Source organism: Anastrepha ludens, chromosome 5 (genome assembly GCF_028408465.1).
Source record: "Anastrepha ludens isolate Willacy chromosome 5, idAnaLude1.1, whole genome shotgun sequence".
Classification (NCBI taxonomy): Eukaryota; Metazoa; Arthropoda; class Insecta; order Diptera; family Tephritidae; genus Anastrepha; species Anastrepha ludens.
Genome location: NC_071501.1, coordinates 7,307,507 through 7,324,406, shown reverse-complemented (window position 1 = coordinate 7,324,406; position 16,900 = coordinate 7,307,507). Strand labels below are relative to the sequence as shown.

Sequence of the window (16,900 nt, the reverse complement as noted above, 5' to 3'; positions counted from 1 at the left end):
GCTTTCCAAGCATGAATTCTTTTAGGTCTGGAAACAGATGGAGGTCGCTAGGGGCCAAATCTGGTGGATTCAGTGGATGTTCCATGGTGAAAAGATGTTTAGAGGTATTCTCTTTAACAGACCATCATTGGGCCTTGAGCGAATTTTATAGAATCAGTTGATAGGCTGACGTCAATTGTGATTTATTTACAAAAAATCTGAGTCTGATTAACACAGCCTGAGAAAAAAATTAACACAGCCTTCGCTTATATTGCTTCGTTGCTATCTGAACAACGACTGATTGAACGAGTGTGCGAATAGATGTGAAATAGTGCAGAATTTGGCTACGCAATCTCCTAAGTGACGTGGCAATAGTTAAAGAGCAAACCTTGTTAGTCTATTATATTTGTGGATTTTCCAGCAATTCGAACTCTAGTTCAGGGATTTTAATCATTGTCGAACTGCTCTTGTGACACGGTGCATTACCCCGATGAAAAATAATATTTTTCTTTTGCAAACTGAGTCTTTTTTCACGAACTTTTACCTTCAATTGGGGTAAAAGGTTACAATAATATTTATAATTTATTGTTTTACGAGTTTGCAAGTAATCCACAAAAAAAATTCCTTTCGTTTCCAAAAACCTGATGCTACAACTTTCTTGGCTGATTTCTGGACACGAACTTGTTTCGAAGCCGAAGAGTCAGGTTTGCACCACTCTTAAGCCTCTTGCCTTGATTTGGGAACAAGTCCTAAAAGTGATGCATCGACGCACAAAACCCACTGTATTCTTTCGTAAAAGCCTCTAAATGTTGCTGGGAAAGTCGCATTCGAATGTGTTTTGTTCCACTGTTAGCGAATGCGGCACAGTTTGTGAAAACAGTTTACTGAAATCTAATACTTCGATCAAAATATTGCATACGCAGCCCAATGAGATGACTAGGGTTTCTACTAAATCTCTTTCAGTCACTCGACGGTTTTCCAGTGCGATTTCCAATATTTTTCTCCGATTTTTGGTTTGTTGCTGGACGTTGTTTTTGGGCGTTCTTAACGTGGATTGTCTTCAAAGCTTGTACGACCAGGTTTCAATTCAGCAACCCATCTTTCTACTGTGTTAATTGATGGCGAAAAACCTAATATACGTTCAACGAAAATCTATTCTATGTTAGGTTAGGTAGTAATGGTTGCCCAGAGAGTGGACCCACTTGGACGAAAGAAGTTTGGTTCATCCTTTGTGATACCATTGCAAGAGGGGTAAAATAGGTGGGGGGAAAATGATAGGATGAAAAGGAGAGAGGTGGGGAGGGTTGAGTATATGTGGTCTATGAACGGTGACAAATTTGTGGTTGTGTTAGCCTCTTTATGCTGCTGATGAATTTCATCAGATTTTTTATTTCAAGACCTGCTATATCAGCAGGTGCAGAAAAGAAGTGAGAACTAAGATGCTGGAATCCTAGCCCGCGAGAGCTAGGCAGCTCAGGAGCAGGTGCTGAGATGATTCCACCTCATCCTCCATACAGCTGACGCAAAAAGGACTCAAAATAACTCAGAGTCTCACGGCATGTATACCCCGCTCATAGTGCCCCGTGAGGATGCCCACGAAATTTGAGAGATGAGATTTTGTCATCCTCAGAATATCCCTCGAACGCCTCCTATCCAAACGTGGCCAGAAGGACTTCGCGACTTTACACGTTCGTGTACTTGCCCAGCGCTCGCTGAGTTGGTGCAAAGCCCATCCTTCCAGAAGTAGAACGCAGGTTATCAAGGGGGCCCCGATCCCCTCCTTTCGCGGGCACACCACCCCATAGGTCCTTTGTCTGGCCAGCTCGTCGGCTTCGCAGTTTCGAGCAATGACACTGTGACCAGGTACCCAAATTATCTTTATACCGAAGAATTCTGATGCAATCGATAGAGAGACCAGCCATTCCCTGACCAGTTTCGAATGCACCGTAATAGAGCCTACGGCCCTAATTTCCGCTTGGCTATCGGAGTAAATATTTACCTTCTTAACAGTTATTACGCAAGTAAGTAGCCAGCCAGCTGTTCTTTGTATGCGGCCACCTCTGCTTGGAACACACTGCAGTGATCCTGTAGCCTGAATTTAAGTTTGATGGGGAGCTCTTTGCAGAATGCTCCTCCTCCAACCCTACCATCCAACTTCAAGCCATCCGTTAACAGGTTAACCAGGACCTGTCCTCAAGTGTAGCCCCCGGTCCACTCCTCCCTTGATGGAATATGGGTGGAGAAATCTCCTTTGCTGTTAAGCCTTCCAAAATTAAAAATTCCATCACTGCACGATACTTGGTTTTTTCCAGTGTAAAAAATACTGTGACACGTCAATATTAAATGGCTTGTTAACAAGGAATTAATTGAAATGATGCTTTCTGCAATCAACTCCCCGTTTGAATAAAATCTTTTTCGCGCCAGCCATTTCTTCAAATTGGCGAACAATCCGAGGAATAGTCCAAGGGATCTGAAGGAGCCAAGTCCGGCAAATAGGGGAAATGTGAAACGAGGCGGGACCCTTTTTCCTTTAATTCCGCGACCACAACTGCTGAGACGTGGAAATTTTTTTTTGGCCATTTTTTGAAAATCACTCGACTTACTTGATTAAAACGATTGCGAACACAAAGAAATATACAGATCTGGCTGAAACTTCGTGTGTGTTCATCTAAGAGTTTCTACAAAAGAAGCATAACCTCGATATGCGCCAGTATAGTCATCATTTTGACTTTGCACGTACTTTTCAAACGAACCGCTTCAAAGGAAGCAAAATAGAACTGGGCTCAAAATAAGCACTGCAAAAAAACTGAGCTTTGTAAGACCCTATACATATCTACCCTAAAAACTTAAATGTAGTGAAAAAGAGGTCGTTGGTAGTTCTCTTAATTTAATGTGAATAAATAAATACCTAAATGAATAAAAAATAATAATTTCGTTGTATCAGCAACGCCAAAAATGGGTAATTAATCTTGAAAAGTTTCTAAAATAACCAGCAACAACTTTGAATTAAATTATAAACAGAGTAGTACTAAATTAAATTGAAAAAATACTTACAGCTTTCAGTTTATGTTGCACCTTTCATCGCTCTAAGCCATATCGCAATTTATAACATTCAACGCTCTGAAAATAAAACAAGAGAAAAAGCAGATAATTAAAAAATTTTAGATGTATGAGAAAATGCCAGAAGCATACAGTGAAATTGAAATTAAATTTCTTCATGTCTAATGCAGACGGAATGTATTGCAGAATATCTGAAAATGGTTACAAATTTAGAAAATATTTTTATAATAAACACCGTCCATATGTATTTTCACTTCCAATCCCTTCTGCAATTGTTTATACAACCGTATTTGCATAGTTATGTGAGCATGTGTTCGAATTCACTTTCAGTTTTTAATCAAGCTTTCTCTTGCTACATACACACATACACATACACAACTAAATTTCCATCTATTACTTACAACATGCAACAACCAGTCAATTTCACTGCAACCTTCCTCTAATCAGAATAATTCCACAGAAAGTGAGCCATCGACGCAGTGGGGCAAATCAATTCCTTCACCACATAGAAAGTGAATACTGTTACTTTTTGTTTGCTTTTTGTTTGGCAGCTTTCATTGATTTTGGTTTCCATTGCACACTTTTCACTTTTTGTTCTACATTCGTTTTGTTTGTTTTTTTTCTCACTCTCCATATTTTCATTAACCGTCACAGCTGCGTCCTGATACAAAAAGATACTTGTTTTGACATGATTTCATGTCTATGATTGACGGGTAAATGGAAAATGGTCAGTTTGGCTGCTGAAATGAGGGGAGATGAGAGTATGATGATTGCCTTGGCAATGCGAGGGTTGGGTTGTGGAAAGTTTGTTTCGCTATTTAGATGGTGTACGTGCCACAAATCGATCACAACATGCTTTGCCTTGCGCCCTTGCAACAGGAACTGAAAATATTTACCGAAGCAAATGAATAAAATAAATTTTCCTGATTGTAGTGGCAACCGCATCACTGACAGCTGAACCGATGGCAACAGACAACAGTCAGCAGGAGCTGGCAAAGGATGCTATTGTTTCTAAGTGAGAGTTGAGTTACATAGAAAGAATTTATTCGTAAATAAATAAAACATAAATAATAAAAAATTATAAGCAATTCCAAATAAAGCAGGAAATTTTGTAAATTGTGGAATTGAAATAAGTAAGCATGAAATTCGTGGTGAAAGCAAGGACATAAAAACATTAATACTTCTCTGGAGATCAATTCTTGTATTTGCTTGCTCAATTGACAGCGAAGGTTAAAAAACCATACCGAAAAGTAAATTCTCTAACCTTTTCGCTCTGTTCTTGACAGGAAAGAGCTTCTGGATTTGACTTACTTTACTCGTCCAAACTTCTTGAAGCCCACATGATGATCACAGGCATCTTCTGAAACTTCATATGCCTCTGCTATGTGCCTTGAATTCTACAGAGGGCTCTACGCGCCAGCTGTGAGCGGAAATTTTTCTGGCAATGACTTTGGATAAGATTCTTATTATAATTCATAATAAATAAAAAAAAAAACAAATTCGGTCCGGACTGGATTTAAATGTCCGCGCACATTTTAATAGAACTCAATTTGGGCTGGACGTTAATTTTTGGAATCAAATAAAGCTCTTCCTTCGCATGCAACGAATGGAGAAGGTAAAAGAAATATATTATTTTTGCGTACAATTTTTGGCCAAATGGCTTAAAACTGGTTTATGGTCGAGCTTGAGCCTGAGTGTATCCCGTAGTGGACAACCGCTTCAACCTAACCTAACCTATGGCCGACCTTTGGTGCCTGGGCGATGCTACGACTACTAACATATCGGTCAGCTTCGATTATTTCTGTGATTTTACATTTTCGAGGTTATCGAAATTTTCTTCAACATCAAAAAAGCCTGAACGCAACTGATGAAACCAAAACTGCACGTACTTAGCTGTTTCAGTATCGGCACCATAAACCATTCATAATTTCAGCGACCGGGTTTGCATTTTCGCATTTCCGATTTATCATAGAAAAACTATAAAATGTCTCTTTGTTTTCTTCCATTGTTCACAGGATTTATTTTTCCATGTACTTATATATTCACTTGGAACATACATATTGCTGTTATCCGCAAATATACAAGCAAGCTGTACGAAGAGTGACCTTTTAATTTTTTTTTTTTTGTTCTTTCTTGTTCACTCCTCTCGGGGCAAGGGCCTCGATAAGCCTCAGTCTTGCGTTGGTTTCGTTAATCTGTTTTTGTTTTTTTTTTTTTGATTTCTGACGGGGTAGGTGATTAGCCTGCCGCTATCTGTCGTTGCTTAGGAACAACGCCTTCTTACTGCTTAGAGCGCCATCTGTGTCTCCCAGTTTTATGGCAGAGGGATCGCACAGATGGTTGAGGACTTCGCTAAATTTGATGTCTGCGCTATTATCGCGATTGGTCTGTTTCCAGGTGCTTAATGCACTGTCACTCTGTATTCTACTCAGCAGACTCAGCAGACTAGACCCACATACGAATATAATATTTTGAATATTCTGATTGCTTTATAAAGCCAATAAATTACAATACCTCAAGCTTATGGCACCTTTTTGTTAAATAAATTATAAGATAATACTATTAAAAAAATACAGTTTATGCCGAAATTTATACAAGTGCAACTAATGGATACTAAAAATTCCGTAACACTGTGCTTAGTCTTAAACTTAGTGGCTTCTGATTTATCCAACAATTTAACTAAATTTTTTAGTTAACTTGAGCTTTCAACTGAAATAACCAAAGGGAAAAACTATTAAAAAAGTTGAAAAGCAAAAAATGTATGAAATTTTAATACCTTTTGTATGCATTTTATGTTCTGCGTACTATATTGCATATACACATATGTATGTATGTATGTAGTATGCATATCACAAGCGTATTATGTAAACGAGAGCCTGCAAAGATACTTAAATTCAGGAAATGCAGCTCGTATACCACAGCAAAGTATTTAGATAATCCACCCATAATAGTTTTAAATACTTAAAATACTTGTGCATAGGAGAGCTGAGTTTGTATGAAATTCAAATTTTAATAACGCGCGAAATTTCTATATGCAGAAAAGTATGAGCGGTGCGCTAGTAAAGAATTTAGCATAGAAGAATGCTAAAGGGTACAAAAGTAAATGTTTGCCAATGGGGGTGTCTTATGTTTGAACTGCTACATAATAATTCACATTATTTTTATTAGCATTTTTCGTTTTAGAAAAGTTTGGCAGATTATCTTGGATCGTTGCACTGAGGGAAAAATGCAAGCATATTAGCCATTGAGCAGAGCCGTCAGGAGTTTAAGAAATTTCTTTCTTGAAAGAAATGATGTTTATCTGGCGCGTCTTTCTAAACTATTCGATATGATTTTTGTGTTGGCATCCATTTAAGCCTTGATTAGTTACCGAATTGGAACAAAGCTTTTATAAATTGTGCCATCATCTCGCGTTTTTAGCCCTCAAAATATTAGATTATATATTTACATACTTACCCTATGAAGTGAAAGTGCTGGGAATGTTTAAATAAAACAAAACAGAGTTAAATTTCAGGCAAATTTATTTTATCACCTTCAAACTATGATCCGTCTGAAGCAACACACATGGGCCAACGCTTAACGCAGTCCTCCATGCACCCCTGGTAGGCCGAAGAAGGGATGACCTTCAGCTCCTTCGTCGCATTCTCTTTGATCTCCTCTATCGACTGAAATCTCCTTCCACGAAGTGATAACTTGGGAAACAAAAAGAAGTCACACGGGGCCATATCAGGTGAATGCGGCGCTTGCACGATGGTAATTACTTGGTGTTTGGTCAAACAATCAAGCACAATTTTGGTTCAGTGCGATGGTGCGTTATCATCATGTAAAATCCAAGAATTGTTTGCCCACATTTTCGGCCGTCCGGGCAGACACTAGTAATCCGATGGCGCTAAAAAGTGACAGATGTGTGTCTTACAGTCCTAACAACATAAGAAAAAAATATGGACCGGTTCCCACGTGCGCGGTTCGTTTAAATTAAACATTCCCGGCACTTTCTGATCATAGGGTATAACATGCGTATATTTATGCTAATAAGACCATCGGATCTCTTTCAAAATGAGATGGTGCCACGAAAATCAGCTTCTTTGTTATTTCGGAAAAAATTCCACTCCAAGCCTTTAAAAACATTAAATGGGTGAAAGAATTAAAAGCAATATATGCAGTATTATAGATACTTTTTAGTTTTACAAGCAAATGGAACTTTTCCTAGATAACTTTTACTGTCCCACATTTTTCCCCGCATTCAGAAGCAGATGAATCTATTGCAATTTGAATTAAATATCTAAATGGTTCCTAGAAATGGTTGTTTCACTTGATTGCCAAATTTATTCATTGGAACTTCATTGCATTTTTCCCAAGCGAAAGATTGAAACATATTCAATTTGGCTTCAGAAAATTTTTTGAGCCCAAACTCTTAGTATTTATTGAAGTTTTCCTGATCGTGACCTCAAAACCGTTTACGTAGAAACTAGGCTTGGATTTATTTTATACCTTCAAGCCTTTACAGTTTATTGGCACAGCATTTCTTGAACTTAAATTATACAAAGCCTTAGAGAAATTAGTATAACAAAACCCAAGGTTAAGATAATCAGCCATCCCCAACCGTACCCAGATAATAAACGAAGGGCATGCATATGAATTATGGTGCGCTGACCGTGTCTGCTACGTCGAAGGCACAGTATTATTTAAAATTAATATTAATTTAATTATTTATTTATTTTGTTTTTAAGCCAGACCAGCGTTCGGACGACTTAATCAAGCTCTCAAATCTACAGGAAAACTAACCCACGTATATTCATCGCATTTGTAAAGTCCATTTTAATGTATTGTTTATACATATTTAATTTCGAATAAATTTTATAACAAACTACAATTATTCACCAACAAATTCCTAAAATTCAAATGCCAATATTCCGACCAAACAAACAAACTCTGGAACATAACCAACGAGGAGTCCGTAATTATGTAAATGAAGAGGTGAAAAATTTTCATGCGGAAATTCTCAATATTATAGTTTCTACAGCCCATTAACTAGGTAGAGGCCTGTCCGGGTATCTCAAACTTCAAACTCATTTATCACGAAACGACTTTCTTCGGCCTGGTGTTGTCAAAAAAAAAAAACTGTACGATCGAATCGTCTGAAATTTTAATATGTTGTTCAACATCAGTGGCTATCGCCCGTACTAGAATTATATTATTTTTTCAACTATTTCGTATTTTTTTGATAAAAAAACTGAAAAAACCGCAATTTTTAGAGGGCCAAATTCAAAACCGTGCCATATTGTCAAATTTTTTGTTTTTTTGTTTTTGTTATTCTGATTAATAATTTTTTTGGTTCTTGTATTTCAGATAAATAAAAGAGCCAACATGGGCATCATCGTCCAGGTCCAATTTTGGGGAGTGTCAACTTCAGCGCCATTTTTATTTTTTATTTTTCAATTTTTGTATGTAAAAAAGCCTAAAAAATTTAAATATCGTTTTTAATTTTTTTTATTTATATTAAAAAAATATTCCTGAAAATACCCTAAATTTTCGAGCTCTAGACCACCGGGACCCCTCAAGAAAGTCGCCTAATAGCATAACAACTCCCAACATTTCTAAAATTTTGCCACCATTGAATCCATTTTCAACGAAAAATGTAATACAAACTCATTGCTACAAATTCAAATCCATTTTCAAACGGTAAAAAAACGAAAGCACGTGCAGAGGTAAATTTACGCACGAATGTAACGAAGGTCATACAATGGCGAACAAATTTTGATAGGAATGTTCATCAGAGATGCGGCAACCTTACAAAAAAAAAATATATCTGAAATCAGTTGACTTACAGTGACACCTGGTCGTTGTTCCGGGAACTTTTCGATCAAGGAGGTATACTTTGCCGAACCCGAACCGAAATTGAGACGTTGTTGAAACTACATCTTGAGCTCAACTGCTTAAACTGAGTTTTCCTACTTTAACTCGGAGCTAAAACTCAATTCTATGTAAGCGATCCATTATAATAATTATTATTGGTGTGATTGCCAAGATTCGTATAAGACAGCAAGCATTATATTTTTGGTGAAACTTTCAGATGTACATATAACTTTCAAAATAAATAAAACTTGAGGTAAAAGTAATTTTTTGCACAAAAATAATCTAACAATTTAATTTCTGCAAATGAAAAGTAGTTCAAAATGAATTAACTAAACCACCACCGGCAACTAATAGACACCCACCCCTGTACTAGCTTATTTGGGGAGATAATCGGATTTAAAGCAGGGGATGGCACACGATGTGTTTTACACACACACATACAACCTAATTTTGTGAAGATTAATTGCTGCACACCTGCTCACAACATTTATTGACATATACGAAATTGAATTAAATTTTGTAAATTATGGCTGAGTTGGGAACTGAAGTACGTGCAACATTCTGTAGATGTGAATCAATTATGTGCGTTAAGCTTTTTTTCAAATATTAACTACTGGTATTGACAGCAATTTATTATACTTGAATTTTAGTATTATTTTTACTGATAATTCTCAGAAGATAATATAGAAATATTACAATAAAATCAAATAAACTCAATACTAAACACATCAGGTTCAGCTCAGAAGTTTTGGAAATAAGTTATGGGTATATATATTGTATTTTTATTCATCTGCAGAATATTCTGGCCAAATACAAGCAGTAACGACGCACTGTGGAGATTAACGAAGGAAGAACCCATACTTAGGCAAATCAAACGCAGAAAGTGGCAATATGGGTCACATATTGCTAAAACCACCAGATAGCATCACGAGATTGGCACTGGACTGGAACCCACAAGGAAGCAGAGTTCGCGGTCGACCAAAAAACATTTGGAGAAGGTCGATGCTGCGCGAATAAGCAGCTGCCGACATCACATGGGATGTTGCAAAAACAACAGCACAGAACCATTCATGATGGAAGAGTCTTGTCGAGGCCCTGTATTCCCGAGAGGAGTGAACAAGAAAACACAAATTTTTATTATAAAAAAATTGAAAATAACTGGTTGGTTTAATTTCTCTCTTATAATAAGATATAAAGGGTTTCCCAATAACAGGTGTTATTTTGAATGGCCCGCTATTTCGGTAGATGCCAATTTCGAAGCTGTCATTTTTTTGATATTTGACAAATAGAAACTACGCCATTAATAAAAATGGAAAGATACTTGCTTAAACAACTCATTGAAATGATTAAAATTCACTATAAAAGTGCTGAAAATTTGGCAAAGACGATTCGTTAAACTCGAACATTTTTGGGTCAGCGTGAAGCACCTTGTCGGACCGCAATACAGAAATTGATGAAAAAATTCGAGCTGTTGGGACAAGTTAGTGATGTGAAGAATAAAACCCGTGCACGTTGCTCAAGAACAGCCGAAAATATTGTTGTTGTAGCCGAAAGTGTTGAAGAAAACCCGTTCGTCCATTCCTCGTCGTTTTTTGGAATTAGGCATTCCACAAACGTCATTACACCGTATTTTGCATAAAGATTTAGGTCTTAAGGCTTATAAAGTCCAGTTAGCACAAGAATTCAGGCCGGCCGATCATCAACAACGTCGTGTCTTTGCTGATTGGGTAGTGAAATGCATGAAAATGATCCGGAATTCCAACGAAAAATCATCTTGAGTGATGAGGCCCATTTCCACCTCAGTGGCTTCACCAACAAGCAAAATTGTCGGATCTGGGGCTCAGAAAATCCAAGAGTTATTGTCCTCTCTAAAGCTTTAAGGCCTCTCTATCCTCAACGTGTGACTTTTTGGTGCGGTTTCTGGTCCGGCGGAGTCATTCGACCTTACGTTTTCGAAAATGAAGCTGGAGTGAATAGTGTTGGCTATCGAGAAATGATTAACGATTTTTTATGGCCGGAATTGGATGGTATTAATCTGGACAACGTTTATTTTCAACAAGACGGCCCTTCGTGCCACACAAGCAACGAAACCATTGATCGTTTAGCAAAATAACGCCTCTTTTTGGAAAACCCTATATATTGAGATACTCAATGAGTCCTTTCTTCTGATATCGTCATCGGCCCGAGTGGTGTAGAATATAATTCTGGGGCGCCGGTAGATTTAAAAAAGTTCACTCTCAGACAAGGCAGCAAAAACTATTATAGTATTGATTAGATATATTACATTTTTGAGTAGAGTTGCCACACAAAATAAATGATAGAATAACGTCAAGAAAAAAATAGCTTTCCATAACAAACTTTTAAGTTTCAATATCTTTGAAGAATTGATGGGTTTAAAATGAAAAAAGAACGTTGAAAGAGTTCAAAACATATATTTTTTTCATAAGAGTCAGCAAGCAATGTGAAAAATGTTTTTTTTTTGAGTTTTCCTCCTTTAATATCCTTGAAGATTAAATGAAGAACGAATGCCAAAGGAATTCAAAAAATATATTGCGCTATATTTACAAAATGAAAGAAAATCAACAAAAAGAGTTATGGAGCACTTACAATAACCGGTATCGCCTTGTTAATCCTAACAAAACTAAAACAACCTACCCTACAACATGTAGTATTTCAGCGCTCAAAGTTTTCTCAAGACTACGCCTCGGACATTGTGCACTTTCACTCCAACATCTTCTCAATAGAAGCTCCGATCCAGGTTGCGTTTATTGTAACAGCACATCAACATCTACGCTACACATCCTGGATACATGCCCAGCACTCAGCAAGATCAGGGGAGAAATATTTTCATCGAACACGCCATCAGAGCTTTTAAAAGTTCCTACTGCAGAAAATATTTCAATAATATACAAATATATCAGCAAAGCTAAATTAAGTAACAAAATTTAATGAATTAAACTATCAATTTTAATTTTGGTTATACAAATTATAATTATTTATACTAATACTATTGTAATATAGTAGCATCTATTATATACACTAAGCAGCTGAAGGCATTGTTGCTAGTGCTGCCACAAATATGTAATATATTTATTTATAAGTATATTTCATTATATTAAATAAATAAATAAATAAATATTTTTTTTTAAATCTTAGCAAATTTTTGTTTTAATTTTCGCCGTTCAATATCCTTCAAGATTTTTTCAAATGAAAGACGAATTTTGAGGCGAATTCAAAAAATATCAGTGCAGATTTCTATGTCGAATCTACCAATCACCTTCTATTTCCTCCATTCGTCTCCCGGTGCTGTGTAAAATTTAATTGAAATTCATCTGGTTTGTTTTTGCTTGACCGATTGTCAAGCAACCAAATACACAAACTTCCACATTTAGAGCATTAGTAGCATAGTTTTAATTTTTGAAGTGCTCTCTTGCCAATTTACAATTTCAGACTTAAGCTCATTACATTTTCAGCACTCAAATATATCGATCTTTATTTTCTAATCAATGCAATAATCTTCACTGAAATTTGATTATTTATTATGCTTGATTATTGTCGATTGAATATTTCATTCAAATGAATTGTGTGAGTGTATAGGTGTATGTGCATACGGTTGTACTCGTAGTTGCATGAAGTTGTCCTTTAAGACATTTTGCTGTACCATTAGCCAATTACCCAGTAATTTGCACAAATTATTCAATTAAATGCTATTGTGAGCGATGAGTCAAACTTAGGCAAGGAAAAGGACAAGGTAATAAGCAGGGATTGTGAGATTACTGGAACTAACAAACACATACAAAAACACTAAAGCAAAGAGATGCATACGAGCGCACGAGATTTATACGTACGACCCATAGACTGCCTTTGAGTATCGAGCGCAGCCGTCAGGTTGCTGTCGCTACAAGTGCGGGTGGAAAGTATTTATAGCTGAAAGTTTATCTATACGTGTACACAAAATTATAGTTCTGCAACAACTCGACGTTGTTTCATCGTCTATTTAATTCTATGTTGGGTATGTTTGTATCGGTATATAAGTACATACATACATACACTCACTTTTGTGCTGTACATATTTTGGGCATTGTTGCATTTGTCACCGGGCGGAAGTAGTCACTTGGTAATGTGAGCTGAAGGCAAGGTTAAACGCTTAAAAGTGAATGGGAAGGTGGATATGTAAAAGATCTGCTGCCTAGTATCTGTGACTAAGTACATATAAATATGTGTGTGTGTGTGTTTATATATGAGTTTACATGCCAGTATGAAGAGGTTGGCTGATATATTTCCCTACACGGCCGTATAAATACTCTTAAGCTGCTGAAAGTACGTTGCTGCATGCGACTAAATGGCAGAAATCTTTGTTTTCTTCTCTTTTTTTAACGTCTCTGTGCAGTGAACCATGGCAATGGCAACGAAAAGTGATGCAGAATAGAGAATAAATGCGCCTAAGGACACTTGAGTCACGCCCTTCACATGTTGGGCATGCACGTGTGACTGTATGTATGCGGCATCAACAAAAGAAACAAAAGCTCGACGTGCTTATGTATGTGTCTGAATTTGTATTTATGTATATGTGGGTGTGTGCATTTAAATCACCTTGGCTGCAGCAAACTCTGACGCCTTTTGAACTGAGGTGTTTGTCAAGAGAAAAGATTGCCAACTATGCGTCTGTGAAAGGTTAAACTTAGGAAGGCTTCACCGATAATTTAGCAGCCATATTTCAGTGTACGAGTGCCACCTGCTTCTACGCTTTTAAGCTTAGCTATTTGCAGCACCTTGTAATTGCAGCAATTTAATGTTTATACGCCTTGTTGAACATAACGCAGAGAGCGTGAGATGATTGAGAGGAATATAGATGCTTCAAAGACTATGTTGTGCAGCTGGTGGGATCAGAAGGGTGTCATCTACATAATACGAACTCCTTAAACCATCTGAAACCATCACTGGCGATCGTTACCGACTACAGCTAATGCCGAAATGGGACCGTAAACATGACAAACTAATTTTGCTGCATGGCAACGCTAGGCCACAGGTTGCTAAATGGGTCCAGAAATATTTTGCGGAACTGAATTGGGAAATCTTGTCCCACTCACCGTCTTCTTCAGACATTGCACCTTCGAATTACCATCTATTCCGATCAATGCAGTAAGCCCTTATTGGCGAGCGTTTCACTGCTTACGAAAGCATCGAAAACGGGCTCAATGAATGGATCAAGTCCCAAGAACTCGAATTTTTTCGTTAGATGAATGCAGGAAAATAAAACAATGTTTTTATTCGACTTTTGTAAGTCTCTTGCATATTGGTCGAACATAAAATTGAGTAATCTGGGAATAAAATAATAAGTAATTTGAGATTTCTTTATTTTACTGCGCAAGTCAAAAATTTGGAAAAAAGTTTTGATGGTTGAACTTGCATTTGTGAGACCTTCTATGTTTTGGGTCCCGTTTTACTGGATTGACTCCAGTTTTTGTGATAATGTTAATTAAAAATTTTCGTGACATTTGAATTGCTAGTTCTGTGAATATATGTGTATATACATACTCGTATATTAAATTGATCCGATTTTCAATAAAACAAATTTTGCCATTGGACATTCTTTTCAAAAGAGTGTATTATTGGCCCGGAGAACTGATATATATTTCTTATGCGAATCATTCTAGAACTCAATTTTTTTCTCATTCAACCTGGGAATTGCGTATTGGTAAAGCCTTGGTAAAGCTCACTAAAGCCATTACCAGTGATTGATTATAGCCTCCAAAGACTACGAAAAAGAATTTGAGAACATATTTATATATATAATATATATGCAAAAAAGACGTTAAGTTTTCCCACCTAAAAACTTCATACTTAGCTTGAGTTTGGTCGAAATCAAAAGAGAGGGAGGAAGCATTGAGTAGTTACTGTGTCACAGAAGTTCAAAATTTTGTTTTTTTTTGTGCAAGTCTTTATTATTGGATTTGTTACTTTAACTGTTGTTCGTCTTAGGAAAAAAAAATAAATAATATAAAATAAATATAATATAAATTAAATAAATGATAAAAATTTTCTGCAGGATTTTTTCCGTATTCTCCGATAAAAAATGTTGGCACAAGGTTAAACATATTTGGACTTTCCAAAATTTCAAAGGAAAAACTAAAGTTTTTAAGTAAATTGAATTTGTTTCAAACTTCAACATTTTTAATGAATTATTGATGAAATCTATGAGTTTTTTTTTCTAATTGTTAAAATTTCAGTTTATCAGAACATAAGGAAAAATCCAAAAATTTACGGGTTTTTGGAGTTTTTTCTGAATTTTTTTACCAAATTTTGAAATTTCTAATTATTTTCCGGTAAGATATATGAGATTTTCTTTTGAATTGCTTAAATTTTTTTCTCGGAAAATAGGGGAAAAATCTAGTAATTCGTTGGATTTTTTTTTTTAATAAATTTTTTCTGAATTTTTCTTCAAATTTCGATATTTTTAGTTCATCTCTGATAAGATAAAATTTCGGTTGAAAATTTTTTTTCTCTTAATTTTTTTGATTTTACGTTATCCTTATCGGGAAATAAGAAAACAAAATCCAAAAATTGTTCGAACTTTTTTAGTAAATAAATTTTTACAAATATCGATAGTTTTAATTAATATCCGATAAAATGAGATTTTGTTTAAAAATTAGTTTATTAAATGTTTTTTTTCCGAAATAAGAAAACAAAATCCCCAAATTATTAGAATTTTTTATCTAATGGTTTTTCTATCAATTTTCAACATTTTTAACTAACTTTTTATAAGATCTATATGCTTTTTTTGTAATGTTTAAATTTTATTTTATTGGAAAATAGGAAAAAATTCAAAAATTGAACAAATTTCGCAAAATTTGTACGATGTTTTTTGTAAAAAATTTTTTTCTAAATTCTTTTCTAAACTTTCGTCATATTTCAAATTTTTTTAATTAATATCTGATAAGATGTATGACCCTTTCTTTTAAATTTTTACAATTTTTTTTATTGGGAAATAGAAAACAAATCTAAAAATTGTTCGAAACTCTTTAGTAAATGCTTTTTTTCCTGATTAATGAGTCTTAAACAAAATCTATGAGTTTTTACTTTGAATTGATACCTCACTTTTTGTGGTGAGCTAAAGTTTCGTGATCGAATTTTGATCTTGAGTGCACTTTTAGTCACTGTATGTGCAATTGATCAACTAGAAAAAGTAAATAAATTTACAACACACAACATATTTTTTCTAACCAATGTAAGGCCTTTAGGAAATAAACAAATTGTGCTTTGGAAAAATTTTACTTAATCTATTGTACTTAAAAGGCAGTCTTTTAGGTCAAATATGTTGGGTTTTGAAACAGAAGCATCTCTACTAACTTTTTATAGTAGTTGCACAAAGCGGCTTCATGCCTGCTGCCCCCACACATTTTAGTATTTTAGTAACCCACCACAACTTTGCAACTGCATCGGCTGCCAAGCATTTTGAGAAAAACATGATGAAATCAATCATCGAAAATGGAATTTTAAGCATTTTAAAGATGAGAGATTTTAAAGTGGAAGACTTGCTGTTGCCACCCATCTCAAATATGTAGTACTCGTAACAAGAGCTAAGCTACTTGATAGCAAACCTCTTAGTTTTCCATTAAGATTTGCATTTCTGATATTCATTAGTAAAGCAGGGAAACAATCACGACAAGTGGGCGAACTAAATTCGGAAAATGTGTGCTTCTAATACCAGCTGGATAGCTGCTTGCGACGTGCTCACGAGTCGAAAACCTTCTGCTTTATTCGTGTGCGTAACAGACGGAAAAAGCAAAAATCATTCTTACTACATAAAATTAAAAACAAAATTGTTAGTGAAATAAAATACATTCTGGGAAACATAGACTTAGAAAGAAACAAATGTTTTGAGAGATACTAATAAGTGGTTTAGAAATACGGAAAATTAAAAAAAAAATGATTTGGCAAAGCTAACTTGAAGCGACTTGTGAAATGCTCTGCTAAAGAAGCTCGAAAAAATTCTTAAAATCAC

At 35.6% G+C, this 16,900-nt stretch overlaps 1 protein-coding gene across 1 annotated transcript in view; it reads right to left on the bottom strand.

Annotated features, from left to right (window-relative positions):
• The window catches only part of LOC128863952 (uncharacterized), an 85,584-nt gene that overhangs the window by 53,549 nt on the left and 15,135 nt on the right, over positions 1-16,900 (bottom strand). The window contains exon 2 of the mRNA XM_054103388.1: positions 3,034-3,099. The gene's annotated coding sequence lies outside the window, so the exon portion shown is untranslated. The remainder of the gene's footprint in view (positions 1-3,033; positions 3,100-16,900) is intronic.